Raw genomic sequence first — 15,066 nt, forward strand, 5'->3', positions numbered from 1 at the left:
AGGCATCTATTCAAGCTTTTAAAAGCACTTTAAGGATATGAAGTTAGGCTGGTTTAATGGGTGGTTATTTATGTGCTTGTAAGCCTTTCTGTGATAGTTTGAGCCTAGCTGGGATATTTTGGTAAGAAGAATTAGATTATAGGCTGTGAAAATGAAACAGTGGTGATGTCTACTTCACTCATAGGCTTGCTGGATGTATAAGGACATAAATATGGATAACAGAGTCTCTTTCTGGGCATTTTGGGCTGCACTTCTCTCTCTAACCTGCCTGATTAATCAATCTGCTTCCTAACACCCCTGGCTGACCCCCCAAACTACCTTAAACATAAGGCAAAGTATGGGTTAAGGTAGAGGATGGGAGGAAGGTGGAAGGGTGGTTGGGAGCCCCTCCTGGGGACTCAGGTTTCTGGGAGGGCTGTTGTATTACTTTTTACCTTGTATACTTCTGTATATATTGTAAATACCTGCTTGCATATTGTGCTAAGCTGTAAATATAAAGCTTCACTCAATTTCCAGATCGACTGAGCCTAGTCTGGGTGATTTTCTTAAGTGGGAGGTGGGTAACACCCAGACCATCACACTTTCTTATCAGTATATCAAACAAACATGGACTTCAGTGATACAGCATTGGATTGATTTTTTAATTAATTCAATATCACTTTTTGTGTGTGTGTGAGTTTTTTGTTGTTGGTGGTGGTGGTTTTGTTTGGGTATTTTTAGGCTGAATTCTGAATAATTCTGTTTCAGCAGAGAACAATGAGAAGCAAATTGTATCCCACTGCTTCCTCGAATTCTAAACTTGTCCAGATTAAAAACATATTTGGAAATCCAAGCTGAGGCTTGCACAAGAACAAAAACTGCAACAGGCATCTTTGTTGGGTTGTAGGTTTTTTTTCCTAAGGATGCACACAGCTCTAATCCTTTGGGCTTGCACACTTAGTGTTTCTAATGGTGGTGACATTAAAGCTGCATAACTGAAAAGTTTCCAGTCTTCCCTTTTGCCCAGAAGCACTTACATGACAGGCCCTGCGGGACAAGAACTAGTGCTCTGTGGAGTTAGAGAAGCTGTTCACATTCATAGGGCAAATTGTGCCAGACACCATGAACGTTTAAGAATGATTTACAGAATTGCACAATCAGGTTACTACATCTTCTAAAAAGGGACCATAAATAAAGCTGAAGGAGCAAAAGAGGCAAACTCGAGGACATGAGGTGTTTCAAGTGAATTGTAGGATGAAGTGAAAGGTAGAGCTGGTCAGAGATGCAGTTTGGTCAGTGGTAAATTTTGGCATGCATTTATTTTTGAGGACAGAAAGACCACTGCATGTTTATTTTGACAGGTGTTTCAAGGAAAAAGTCTCAGTGGAGAGTGTACCTTTTTAAGGAGAAGTGATGAGGAATGGGAACAAGAAAGCTGAGAACCTTGAATGCCATAGGTATCACAGTATCATCAGGGTTGGAAGAGACCTCATAGATCATCAAGTCCAACCCTTTACCACAGAGCTCAAGGCTAGACCATGGCACCAAGTGCCACGTCCAATCCTGCCTTGAACAGCTCCAGGGACGGCGACTCCACCACCTCCCCAGGTCAGCCCATTCCAGTGTCCAATGACTCTCTCAGTGAAGAACTTTCTCCTCACCTCCAGCCTGAATTTCCCCTGGTGCAGCTTGAGGCTGTGTCCTCTTGTCCTGGCGCTGGCCACCTGAGAGAAGAGAGCAACCTCCTTCTGGCCACAACCACCCCTCAGGTAGTTGTAGACAGCAATAAGGTCACCCCTGAGCCTCCTCTTCTCCAGGCTAAACAATCCCAGCTCCCTCAGCCTCTCCTCGTAGGGCTGTGCCTCAAGGCCTCTCACCAGCCTCGTCACCCTTCTCTGGACATGCTCAAGCATCTCAATGTCCCTCCTAAACTGGGGGGCCCAGAACTGAACACAGTACTCAAGGTGTGGTCTAACCAGTGCAGAGTACAGGGGCAGAATGACCTCCCTGCTCCTGCTGACCACACCATACTGATGCAGGCCAGGATGCCACTGGCTCTCTTGGCCACCTGGGCACACTGCTGGCCCAGGTGAGGTAAGGGGGAGAAGAAGATAGAAGTGCCATAGCTGAGGTAAGGGGGAGGAGGAAGGTAGAAGTGCTTGTGTGTAGCTGAGATAGTAATAAGAGAGAGGGACAGCGCAGTTGTAGTAGAAGCAAAAGGAGGAATTAAGTTCTGACAGAGAGCAAAGCTGGAGTGCAAGTACAGGCTGGAGCTCAGACAAGAGCTCAACATCCTTCAATTCTCATTGACTGCTGTGCAGTCAAGATTCTGCTCACAATTAAAAATCATCGTTATGCATACTGAGAAATTTCCTTACCAAGTTTAGAACTGGCAAATATACAGTAGAAAATGTGAGCACAAGTGAACAGCTGTTTTTCTCATACATGAAACAAAACCCAAGCTCTCAATAGGTAACTTCTTCCTAAAGGTTTGCTTTCTTTTGGGGATCAAGAGGGAAGGAATCTTTTTAATGGTGCTCCATCCTTCTCCCTCACAGACCATAGCATTACTCACATATTCCAGCTTAACTTATTCTTGGGTGTTCTAATTAGCTAACATAATCAGATCATAGGAATCATAAAATCATAGAATCAACCAGTTGAAAGAGACCTCCAAGATCATCCAGTCCAACCTAGCACCCCAGCCCTAGACAATCAACTAGACCATGACACTAAGTGCCTCATCCAGTCTTTTTTGAACACCTCTAGGGATGGTGACTCCACCACCTCCCTGGGCAGCCCATTGCAATGGCAAATCACTCTGTCAAGAACCTCCTCCCTAACATCCAGCCTAGACCTCCCCTGGCACGGACTTGAGACTGTGTCCCCTTCTTCTGTTGCTGCTTGCCTGGGAGAAGACACCAACCTGGTTCAGCCCCTGATGCCAGAGCAGCATCACTTAGAGTGGATCACACAGGAAACCACATCCAGACGGTCTTGAATGTCTCCAGAGAGGGAGACACCACAACCTCCCTGGGCAGCTGATTCCGGTGCTATGTCACCCTCACAGTGAAAAAAAATTTCCTCCTCAGGTTCACATGGAACCTCCTGTGCTTCAACTTCCACCCATTGCCCCTTGTCTTGTCACTGGGCAAAAAAGAAAGATTTCTGCAGGGGAGAGTGTGGATGCAGTCCCTCACTACCACAGAATAGCAGTCGAGTTTCTGCAGCTGGGGAAACCTCAGGGGTCAGCACACCCAGAGTGCCAGGGAGGAGCCTTGCCCCAGGAAAACCACCTGCCTGATCATGGTGTCTCTCCTGCCTGGTAAGTATTAACTACTGAGGTAATTCCTTGAGAGTTCCTCTGGGTTTGTTTTAAAACTGGTGCAATAGAAGTCATATAAAGAACTGAAAATAGATTTGTACATACCCGAGTTACTGGGCAGCTGGGGTACTTAAAATAAGCTTGAGGCTTTGTTTAGAGGTTTTTTACACCCATCTGAGAAAAAAAAAACCAACAGTTGAGGACTTTACCCTGTGTTGGGTGGATAATGTCTGATGTTTAGCATGACTCATATGTATACTGGATTAGTATCTGGCCAATAAACAGGGTTTCAGGCTTTAGTCAGCGTTCCCAGGAAGGAAAACTGTCCATGTTCATCAGTGAAAGGTTCAGTCTAAGGGAGATTTCCATCAGTTCAGATGTGGAACAGACCTTCTAAAATGAAGCTTTCGTTCTTTAAGGAGAGACACACCTGAAAGTCCATCTACCTGCAGAGTCCCATTCAGTATTAAAGCTCTAAGCTTTAGTTTTACCCAGAGCAAAATCTCATACATTTGCAGTGAAACCTTCAAAGCATGGCCCCAGCAATATTACTGAAATATGGAGGAAGAAACACCAAGAGATGATTAATCTCCCAAATGCTCTTGTCAGTAGAGCTCTTCCACATGTTGAACAGCACTTCCACCCAGCCAAGCTGATAAAATAAGCTGAGCCACCCCAAAGGTGTTATTATATGAGGGTCAGAAAAGAATGGAGTGGAAAGAGGCTGGTTGTAGCCAGGATGACAACCATTAGATGCTGCTGATTGCTTTTGCCACAAATCTCTACTGTTGTGCAAACATGACCATGCTGGGGGAAGCCTTGTGGTTGTTAAAGAGTAAGATGAAAATTCATCTGCCTTTCTTCTCCCACTGGATAGTGTTAATGCACTCGAAGCAGCTATGCAGGGAAAGAGGTGACCTATTTAAAAGACTTGGCCTCTGATATCACCCATGGGTTCTGCAGTGGAGTCATCCGGCAAAGGCTTATCTCATCATCCAGTTAGTACTCTGCTTTCTTTCCCCTTGGCAGGAGCAAATAAAAGCCTTTTCTGTAGAGTTTCAGGCAGGCATTGGAGGAATGTGACAGGTCAAAAAGGTAGGCTTTTACACAAAAGAATCTCAGTAAGAGGCTGGTATCGTGGGTGGAAAAAAACTCTTGTGTTTCTAGGGACAACAAAGCGGAGGAGTTTAAGCTAAAAAGTCCCAGGGAGCAGACAGAGCTTTGGATTTGGTTAGTTTTTGACACAGTGTCGAAAGTTGCCCTTTAAAACTAATAAAAGCAGTTGCTCAAATAGTGGAAATAAAGCATGAGCTCTGTGCCTCTAATAGGTTTTTTAGTCAGTGAATGTCTTAAAAGATATAACTTGCATCTGAAAGAAATGAGCATGGTGAGAGATTTTAAGTGCACAGTATCACTGCCAGTCTGGAGCTGTCTTAAAATCCTGTCTTCACCTGTGTATAAACAGTGCTGCTGAAAGAGTGAAGTAGATGAACAGAAGCAGGGATCATAGAATCATAGAATCAGTCAGAGTTGGAAGGGACCACAAGGATTATCTAGTTCCAACTCCTCTGCCATGGGCAGGGACGATCTACCCTAGATCAGGCTGACCAGATCCCCATCCAGCCTGGCCTTAAACCCCTCCAGGGATGTGGCCTCAACCACCTCCCTGGGCAACCTATTCAAGGCTCTCACCACTCTCATGCTGAACAACTTCCTCCTCACATCCAGTCTGAACCCACCCACTCCTCCAGCTTCGCTCCATTCCCCCTAGTCCTGTCACTCCCTGAGAGCCTGAAAAGTCCCTCCCCAGCTTTTTTGTAGCCCCCTTCAGATACTGGCAGGCCACAAGAAGGTCACCTTGGAGCCTCCTCTTCTCCAGACTCAACAGCCCCAACTCTTTCAGTCTGTCCTCATAGCAGAGCTGCTGCAGCCCCTCTGATTCATCCTCGTGGCCCTTCTCTGGACACGCTCCAGCATCTCCACATCCCTCTTGTAACAGGGGGCTCCAGAACTGGATGCAGTACTCCAGGTGAGGTCTCAGCAGAGCAGAGTAGAGAGGGAGAATCACCTCCCTGGCCCTGCTGGCCACACTTCTCCTGATGCAGCCCAGGGTCTGGTTGATCCTCTGGGCTGCAAGTGCACACTGCTGGCTCATGTTGAGCTTCTCATCTACCAGCACCCCAAGTCCCTCTCCTCAGGCTGCTCTCAGCCAGTCACTAACCAGCCTGTATTTGTGCTTGGGACTGCCTCAACCCAGGTGCAGGACCTTGCCCTTGGTCTTGTTGAACCTCATGAGGATCTAGCCTTTCACATGCAAACTTTAGTTCGGGACACCCCAAGCTAGAGAAAAACCAGATAATGCTTCTGCTATGAAACCGTTCAGCCAAATTCATTTCATTGGTTCTGATGAAATGCTTCCATGGTCAAACAGTACTGAGTCCAGGAACAATGACTTTTGGGTTTTTTTTCCTCAAAATATATGAAAGAAATTAACCAATTTCTGAGTTGTGAAGCAAACTCCATTGAAATTTGACTTAGAAATTGACTGGCATAATATTATCTGGTTTGGGTTGTTTTGATTTTTCTTTCGTGATATCAAAACCACTTTTCCTTTCCTCCAGAAAATAAAGCAAGATCAAATAAAACCTTAACACTTTGTTTTTGGCAGAGTTCTAACTACACATTGGCAGATCAGCTACCAGCTCATAGCATTTTTACTGAACCACAGTTCTGAAAGGAAAGAAAGACCAAAAATGCAAACAAAAAAAATGGCTTAATGTAGTTAATTGTTTGACTTTTCCTTGCTGATTTTTGCTTGCCTGTATCTATCAATGGATACTGGAGTATGGGTATAGATGTAATTACATTTAATTACAAAAAATATCCTGGCAAGCCCTCCTGGCATAAGTGTGCTTCTGAAAAATCTTCACATTGCAGAAAACACCTCATTAAACTCCAGCATCCCAGCTGCTGTGGTAAATGTAGCTGGAGGGTCTGCTTCCCTCCTTATTCAAGTGCTGACAGCAGAGTGAGTACATTGCAGTTCTGCTGCATTCCACACGCTAATCAGCGTCTAAATTACAGCCTGGGCTTTTAGGAACACTAATAACAGGACTCATCTAGGAAATATTAATAAAAAACATAAGGGAGAGAGAAATTTGCTATACACACAAGCATTTGCATGCTTTTTCCAGCAGGCATTTGCAGTTATGTGGGATAGAAGTGGTCCCATACTACTGACAGCACCATCACCGAGAGATCATAGGGCAATCTTTTCCAACTAATTCCTGACTGTAACAAGTGGTTTGTAGCTCACTAAAATGCCACAGGCCAGATGAAGCAAATGTTTTGACACGTGATTTTTTTTCCCAGGTAAATCATCTCATTTACATTTGCATTGCTCTGTTTATGTCCTTCAATATTCAAGTAGCCGTTATTAGTATTGAGAGTTGGGGCAGCAATTTCCTTTGTCACACAAAATCTTGCTTAATGCTGCTCAACGTCAAGGAGTAAATGAAAAGAGCAATCATCCTTTCCACTTCTAACACACATACATATATACATACACCAGCATCTGATCCAGAATGCACCTATATCTCTGAAGATCACACAGGCAGTAAGAGCAATCATCCTTTCACTTCTAACACCAACACATACATATATACATACACCAGCATCTGATCCAGAATGCACCTATATCTCTGAAGATCACACAGGCAGTATGCAAGAACTCACTTTCAACTGCCCAGCCATAAGAATGTGAAATAAAAGCACCTTTCATAAATTACACACATCAAAATTTCTTTAAAGCATACATTCTGAGACCATAATTTGGTCTGGAAGAAAACAAAGACCTTAAAACACTCAAGTGTGGATTTAAATGTATTTGTTTACATCACACAGCTCTCAGAAGAGAATTATAGTGCCTGATTCACCACCTTGTTATTTCAGTTTCATGCCAGGCTCAGTCTAGTTTCAGTGGCATTAAACAGGAATAAAGCAGTGATGAGTCAGGTTTGAAGCCTTACCACAGAGCAGCCATGAATAATTACATTAAGCACCTCAAAAAAATCATTGCTCTCTTAAGCATTTTGCTTTCAACTTCTCATTCCCCTTCCCTAAGATACCTTTAAATGTAAACATAAACTGAATTCCAAATAAGTCTCACCAATCAATATAGCTTCTTTAAATATACACAGTAAGATAATTTGAATTTAATGAACCCTTTTCTCTATATACATTAATAAGGATGAGCTGTTCTATCTGCCTTCTTGGAGGAACACTTCTGTCTGCCTCTGCAGCATCCCATCTGCTACCAACTCTGTAAGGCTTTCTCTGATGCTATTCTGGCTTTGAATGATGGAGCACAAAACAGACCTGTAGAGAAACCTGGCATGAAAAAAATCATGAAATCACAGAATTGTTTTGATTGTAAGAGACCTTTAAAGTCATAAAGTCCGCTGCCACATCACCGCTAAACCACATCCCTCAGCAGCACATCTACATGTCTTTTAAATACCTCCAGGGATGATGACTCTACCGTGTTCCTGGGGAGCCAATTTCAATCTTGAGACCCCTTTTTTTGAAGGAATTTTTCCTAATGTCTAATCTGAATCTCCCTTGGTGCAGCTCATGGCCATTTCCTCTCAGCCTATCACTTGTTACTTGGGAGAAAAGGCTGACCTGAGACTGAAGTTCTCCTGGACTTTTTTTTTTCTACAGGCTAAATAACCTCAGTTCCCTCAGCTGCTCCTCATAACACTTGTTCTCTAAACCCTTTACCAGCTTCACTGCTCTTATTTGAACACACTGCAGCACCTTATTGGAGTGAGGAGTCTGAAACTGAACCCAGTATTTGATGTGCAGCCTTGCCAGTGTGAGTACAGGGGGACAATCACTGCCTAGTTCTGCTGGCCACATTACTTCCGATACAAGCCAAGATGCTGTTAGCCAGCTTGATCACCTGTGCACACTGCTGGCTCACGCTCAGCTGACTGTCAACCAGCACTCACAGGTCCTTTTCTGCCAGGACTCATAGTGTCAGAACTCAGAGGAACCTCTGGCAAGACCATGGGGTGTCACTGCGTACAGAAGTCTGCCCCTGTGTTGCTTCAGAGCACCCTTAAATGGGCACATTCCAAAGGAACACCCTTTAGTTAACAGCAAAGTACTTCTTTCATATCCAGCAGAACAAAGTCAAGCTTAACAACAAATCTGTTCTCCCTGTAACATTTCAACCCTCCGCCAAGAGCAGAGAAAAATGTGTTCAGCACAAACAGGGAGAGGGCTGCTCGATGCAGGTACCATATAAAATCTATGCTCTTTATCAGCAAAGCCAGAAAAATCAAGGGAAAAAGAACTTCTGAAGCAAGTGGAAAACATAAAAATGTCTTGCTGTGGACTTTATTAGTCTGTAAGCAACAAGAAGTTTTACCAGTGACTTAAAAGACAGCATTTTATTCTAGATATGTAGCAGGAGTTTGGTTTAAAAGGGAATTCAGAAAGAAGAGGGGAAAAAATGAACCAGTCCTAGAGTTAATTTGGGTATAAAAGAACATCAGCTACACGTTGACAGTTTTCTTCATCAGAACTCTCAGTCATTATCTAAGTAATGACAGTCATACTAATGTTTACTGCACCTTTGAGAATCCAGGTTAATTCATTTCATAAAGCAAAAATCATAGAATCAGTCAGGATTGGAAGGGACCACAAGGATCATCTACTTCCAACCCCCCCTGCCATGGGCCGGGACACCCTATCCTAGATCAGGCTGGCCAGAGCCTCATCCAGCCTGGCCTTAAACCCCTCCAGGGATGGGGCCTCAACCACCTCCCTGGGCAACACATTCCAGGCTCTCACCATGCTCATGATGAAGAGAAATATAAGTGAGATAAACTGAAGCAAACTGCTGTGATCAGTGGTGTGAAACTTTTTCACAAGCCAGAAGGCAAACCTGACAGCCAGAGTTTCTGGGTGCCCCAGGTGCTGATGGAAAGCCAAACTGAACTACAAGAAGACCCTGGAAAAAATAGACTGTCACAGAGATATGGAATGAGGTAAAGGGCAAGGACTGGAAAATAGATCTAAAGGGCAATGAGATGTCTGAAAGTTTGCCCAACTATGTAGAAGAACTCTCATTGTAAGGTTACGCTGACACAGGGTCTAACTCTGACACAAAAGCAGATGTCAATAAAGATTACATCTTTGCTGCACAGATTAAGGGCAGTTTCCAAACTTGCAGTATATCCTCACCTGGCCTGAAACCTAGCAATAAAAGAAAATACTCACATGAAGGAAACAGAAGAGCAGTACAGATAAAGACATTGTTTGAGAGGTTAGGGGATGTGATGGTTTGGGTGTTCCCCACCCCCCTACACACTTTAGAAATCACCCAGACTAGGCTCAGCCAGCTCTGGAAATATAAATGAAGCTTATATTTACAGCTGGCACAATATACAAGCAGCTATATACAGTTCTGTACAGAAATAGACAAGGTAAAAGGTAATATAGAAACACAACTCCCCTCCCAGAAACCTGAGTCCCCAGGAGGGGCTCTCAACCACCCCTTCACCTTCCTCTCAACCTTACCCCAGTGCCAAGGAAGAACAGAGGTTTGGCCAGGGGGTTAGCCAGGGGGTTAGGAAGCAAAGTGGATTAGTCCAAAATGGAGGGTGAGGTTAGAGAGCAAGGAGCAGCTCAGGCAGCAGCCCCAGCGAGAGTGGTTGTCTATGTTTTTATTTCTTGTTCCTATACTTCTCAGCAAGCCTATGAGTGAAGCAGACATCACCACTGTTTTCCTTTCACAGCCTGTAATCTAGTTCTTCTCACCCAAACATTCTAGCCTGCTTCAAACTAGCACAGGGGAGGGCCAGAACTACTGAGTAACTGCCAGCAAATACTCAAAGAAACAGGCTCAAAGAACCAACACGTGCCTCTGAAGTGCATGCACTCGAGCAAAACATACTGTGAGACCAGGATATATTTGCAAACCATGGCTACTGTTATACCAAATGTAACAAAAGCAGTGTGCTTAAAAACTTTTTAAATGGCTGGAGCTGAGGCAAAGACCGTGAAGAACAACTCATGGCTACCAGAGATACGAGGCTAACCCATCCCCTACTGAGAGAGTCATTGGATACTGGAATGGGCTGCCCGGGGAGGTGGTGGAGTCGCTGTCCCTCGAGCTGTTCAAGGCAGGATTGGACGTGGCACTTGGTGCCATGGTCTAGCCTTGAGCTCTGTGGTAAAGGGTTGGACTTGATGATCTGTGAGGTCTCTTCCAACCCTGATGATACTGTGATATTACTTATTAAAATAGTTCCCTTGGTGCCATGGTCTAGTTGACTGGATAGGGCTGGGTGCTAGATTGGACTGACTGATCTTGGAGGTCTCTTCCAACCTGGTTGATTCTATGATTCTATGATTGTGCTAGTAAATGGCTCAGAACTGGCTTGCTGATGACGATCTTTGTATCAGAGTTACAGCTGCAATAGCTATCACTGAAAGCAGTTCCTTTCTTAGTTGTGAGCAGTAGAAGTAGCTTAAGATCTAAAGTAAAATCCAGCAACAGCAACCAAAACCGAAATGTCAACTACTTCTTAGCGTGCTGTAGCTCATAAAAGCCACACATGGTTGTGTATTGTACATTTGGGAGAGTGACATTTACCAGGGGAGAAGAAAACAAATACCAAACAATAAAACTCTTCCTTAGCTAGTGATTATTATTGCTGCCTTTGCAGTTTCCTTCCCTTTGGAAGAATATCTCAAGGACTCCAATAAGAATGTGGTGTAAAGCTAGTCCTGGCCAAGTGCTCATGGCTTGCTTACAGTTAGAATGTGCAAGCTCAAAGTGACTTGCACGCATGTATCGTGTTATAGAGGAGGAAGAGAACTATAAACAGTAGCATTTCTTGGTGTTTATCACTCTTTAACAAAAAGAAAATACCATTTTTGTAAATTCACTCTTTGGTTTTTTAAGCTTTCAAAGAGTCAGCAAAACTACTACTAATCTCTTTCTCACCATTAGGTCTACAACTACCTGAGGGGTGGTTGTGGCCAGGAGGAGGTTGCTCTCTTCTCTCAGGTGGCCAGCGCCAGAACGAGAGGACACAGCCCCAGGCTGCGCCAGGGGAGATTTAGGCTTGAGGTGAGGAGAAAGTTCTTCACTGAGAGAGTCATTGGACACTGGAATGGGCTGCCCGGGGAGGTGGTGGAGTCGCCATCCCTGGAGCTGTTCAAGAAAGGATTGGACGTGGCACTTGGTGCCATGGTCTAGCCTTGAGCTCTGTGGTAAAGGGTTGGACTTGATGATCTATGAGGTCTCTTCCAACCCTGATGATACTGTGATACTGTGATTAGCATGACTAGGGTAGGATAGAAAAGGCAGAGCAATCATCATTGACTCAGATGCAGCCAGCTGCAAGTGCCAAAGGCATTTTTCAGAATTCCTGCTAACCTTACTACATACCAGAGGCAGGAGGGATTACGGACTCAGATTTATACATCTCCATCTGTATTGTCACAACCAGAAACACCTCGTTGTGATTCCTGTGGAATGAGCTATTCTGCACCCTCCCATGGGATATGCTGCATACATTAAAACCTAAGTCACAGAGGAGTATCAGCATTTTAGGAAGCTTGAAAGCACATTTCTAAACCATTACAGCCTTGATATCTATTTACTGTATTTCCAAAACAGACAGTAAAAACCTAACATTGATCTGCATCAAAAATCTTCTGCATCAAAAAACTTTTTAAAGAGAAACTTTTTTTTTTCTCCCCTGCACCCCTAATCACCTTTTCTTTCACCAGCACAATTCCACTTCAAAGAGAGAAATGTTATAACATAGCACATAGTAACAGAAATGTGTTCAATTCAGACCAGTTGGGCTTGTAGGTTAAATTGCTCCCTGGTTCTGCGGCTGTCTTGTAGATCCTAAGACAACAGAGAGAGAGTAAAACAGCCACATGCTTGTGAATTCTGTTTGGTGGTAGTCAAAAAAAGAGTGGGAAAGGTTCATCCAGATCTTGTTTCCTGCCACTGTTTTGAGAACAGCTGTGGCAGGGAACGTCAGAAAGACTTGAAGGGAATACTATCACCACGAGTCTCTGAACAGTGGAGGCTAAGTGCTGAAGTGTTTAGGCTATGAGAGGTGTGGGCACTGGGATAAGCAGTACTGTAGAAGCCAATTCATTGCTTTATCGAACTTTGTCTGCACAAGCTCCTTTTCTGCCTGGTGTGACTCTTTGTTGCTTGTCCCATCAGAATGAAGGACGTGGGGACCTAGCCTCAGGTGAAAACCACAACCTTTAAAATGGACATTTGTCAGCTTAGCACTGTGAACTCTCTAAGAGCAGTTCAGTTCCGTAAGATAAGTAATGCCAAGACATTAATTCCCTGTTGTACCTCTGCACCCCAGGTATCCCAGGGAAAAAAGAACAAAGAGTGAGCATGCAACTCTACTCTGTTCTGCTAACCATGATATTCTCTTTTATCCTCCAGTAAAGCCATTTACAGTAGAAATGATAATTTCATTTGCAGGCACATGAGTAGTGTTTTGAGGGATAGAAGGGGCAAACAGAGCTCATTCCTATAGACTGTAGTTCAATTCTACCCTGGACTGCTTTGGTGACTGTAAAAAGAGACTTGGCTTGTCCAACTGATCTTGTTTCCACCAGGGGGTGACAAAAACAGTTCAGAATCACAGGAAAGCAAAGCTAAGCTCTACACCTCTGTGACAGTTTGGGTGTTCCCCACCCCCCCACACTTTAGAAATCACCCAGACTAGGCTCAGCCAGCTCTGGAAATATAAATGAAGCTTATATTTACAGCTTAGCACAATACACAAGCAGATATTTACAGCATATACAGTTCTAGACAGAAATATACAAGGTAAAAGGTAATACAGAAACACAACTCCCCTCCCAGAAACCTGAGTCCCCAGGAGGGGCTCTCAACCACCCCTGCACCTTCCCCCTGCCCCTCTCAATCTTACCCCAGTCCCAAGGAAGAATGGAGGTTTGGCCAAGAGATGAAGAAGCAAAGGTGAGTGGAGGGTGTGTTAGAGAGATGCAGCTTAGTCAGCAACCCAAGTAAGAGTGAGAGAAAATGTCGAGAGTGTTATCTAATGTTTTCATTTCTTCTTCCCATGCTTCTCAGTGAGATGGTGAGTGAAGCAGACATCACCATTGTTTTCCTTTCACAGCCTGTAATCTAGTTCTTCTCACCCAAACATTCTAGCCTGCTTCAAACTAGCACAACCTCCCTGCTGCTCTCTTTGAATTTCTGCAGACTTGGGCAGTTGGAAAAAAATGTAATGATCGATAACTTCATTTTGTTCAGAGTCTCTGCTAGCCCCTGGACCAGATTCATTGAATTTTGGTATTTTGAAGTGAAGCTTTAACCTCAGTTACTCCACATAAAGAGTTAAGTATTGTCTCTGAAAGCTCAATAAACAGGGCTACCTTGATTGATGCTTTAAGTGCAACCCCTTCCCAATATTCTAAACATAATGAGGTTAGGGCTAAAAGCTGGATTCTTTCTCATCTATCTGCATTATCTATTTATTCCACATACGTCACCATGGTAAATGAGTGCTGCATTAAGTACTAAATAGTAGAGGTCAGACATTGTTGGGCTTTTTTCCCCCCTCAGCTTGACTGAATCATTTATTAATGGATTTTAGTTTATTACCTGATGGGGGAAAAAAATAAATCAATATCACATTACTGAAGTATAATTTAAACACAATCTCAAATCAAACTAATTTGACATTCTTATTCAAAACATATTTTAGGCTTAAATGGACTAATTTATTTTTTTTTTACCACTTAAAAAAACCCAAACCCACACTCAAAATCTGAAGAGAATATTTGCCACAGGCTAAACTGTAGTTATTTTGATCCAAACTCTTTTGTGTTGTTTTTCTAAAGACCACCTACTTCCCAGATTGTCTACTGTGATAGTTTGGGTGTTCTCTGCCCCCCCACACTTTAGAAATCACCCAGACTAGGCTCAGCTTGGGAATATGAATGAAGCTATTTATTTACAGCTGGCACAATATACAAGCAGATATTTACAGTATATACAGTTATAGACAGAAATATACAAGGTAAAAAGGTAATACAGAAACACAACTCCCCTCCCAGAAACCTGAGTCCCCAGGAGGGGCTCTCAACCACCCCTGCACCTTCCCCCTGCCCCTCTCAACCTCACCCCAGTCCTAAGGAAGAATAGAGGTTCAGCCAAGAGGTTAAGAAGCAATGGTGAGTGGAAGGTGAGGTTAGGGAGGTGCAGCTCAGTCAGAAGCTCAAGACAGAGTGTGACAAAATGGCCAGAGTGTTATCTAATGTTTTCCTTTCTTCTTCAGCAAGACTCTGAGGGGAGTAGACATCACCACTGTTTTCCTTTCACAGCCTGTGATCTAGTTCCACTCACCAAAACATTCTAGCCTGCTTTAAACTAGCACATATATTCAGGTAGCTACATTAAATAGAGCTGAAGTATTTTGACCATAAGAAGTACTTAATTACAACTAGGCACTTAATTTTTTTTTAATAGAAAGCTGACCATCTACTCAGAACCCTCACCAAAACAAACTGAATGATGTGTTCAGGTATTTGGCACAGTGAAAATATGTTAGAGTTCCTCTAGCTAAATACTGAGCCTTATGAATGCACTGAAGTTAGAAGCTGTGCAGCTAACTTCCTCAAGCAGATTAGGTAGTTGTGCACACATTGCTATCCTCTACCCATGGCATGAT

General features: G+C 43.6%; 1 protein-coding gene and 1 non-coding gene across 2 annotated transcripts in view; both read right to left on the reverse strand.

Moving 5' to 3' along the window:
- The window catches only part of PPP1R1C (protein phosphatase 1 regulatory inhibitor subunit 1C), a 60,207-nt gene that overhangs the window by 35,055 nt on the left and 10,086 nt on the right, over positions 1-15,066 (reverse strand). The gene's annotated exons all lie outside the window — the stretch shown is intronic.
- LOC135188367 (U1 spliceosomal RNA) lies at positions 3,151-3,312 on the reverse strand. Its single transcript, XR_010307675.1, has one exon. It is a non-coding gene; the product is annotated as a U1 spliceosomal RNA (small nuclear RNA).

Source organism: Pogoniulus pusillus, chromosome 2 (genome assembly GCF_015220805.1).
Source record: "Pogoniulus pusillus isolate bPogPus1 chromosome 2, bPogPus1.pri, whole genome shotgun sequence".
NCBI lineage: Eukaryota > Metazoa > Chordata > Aves > Piciformes > Lybiidae > Pogoniulus > Pogoniulus pusillus.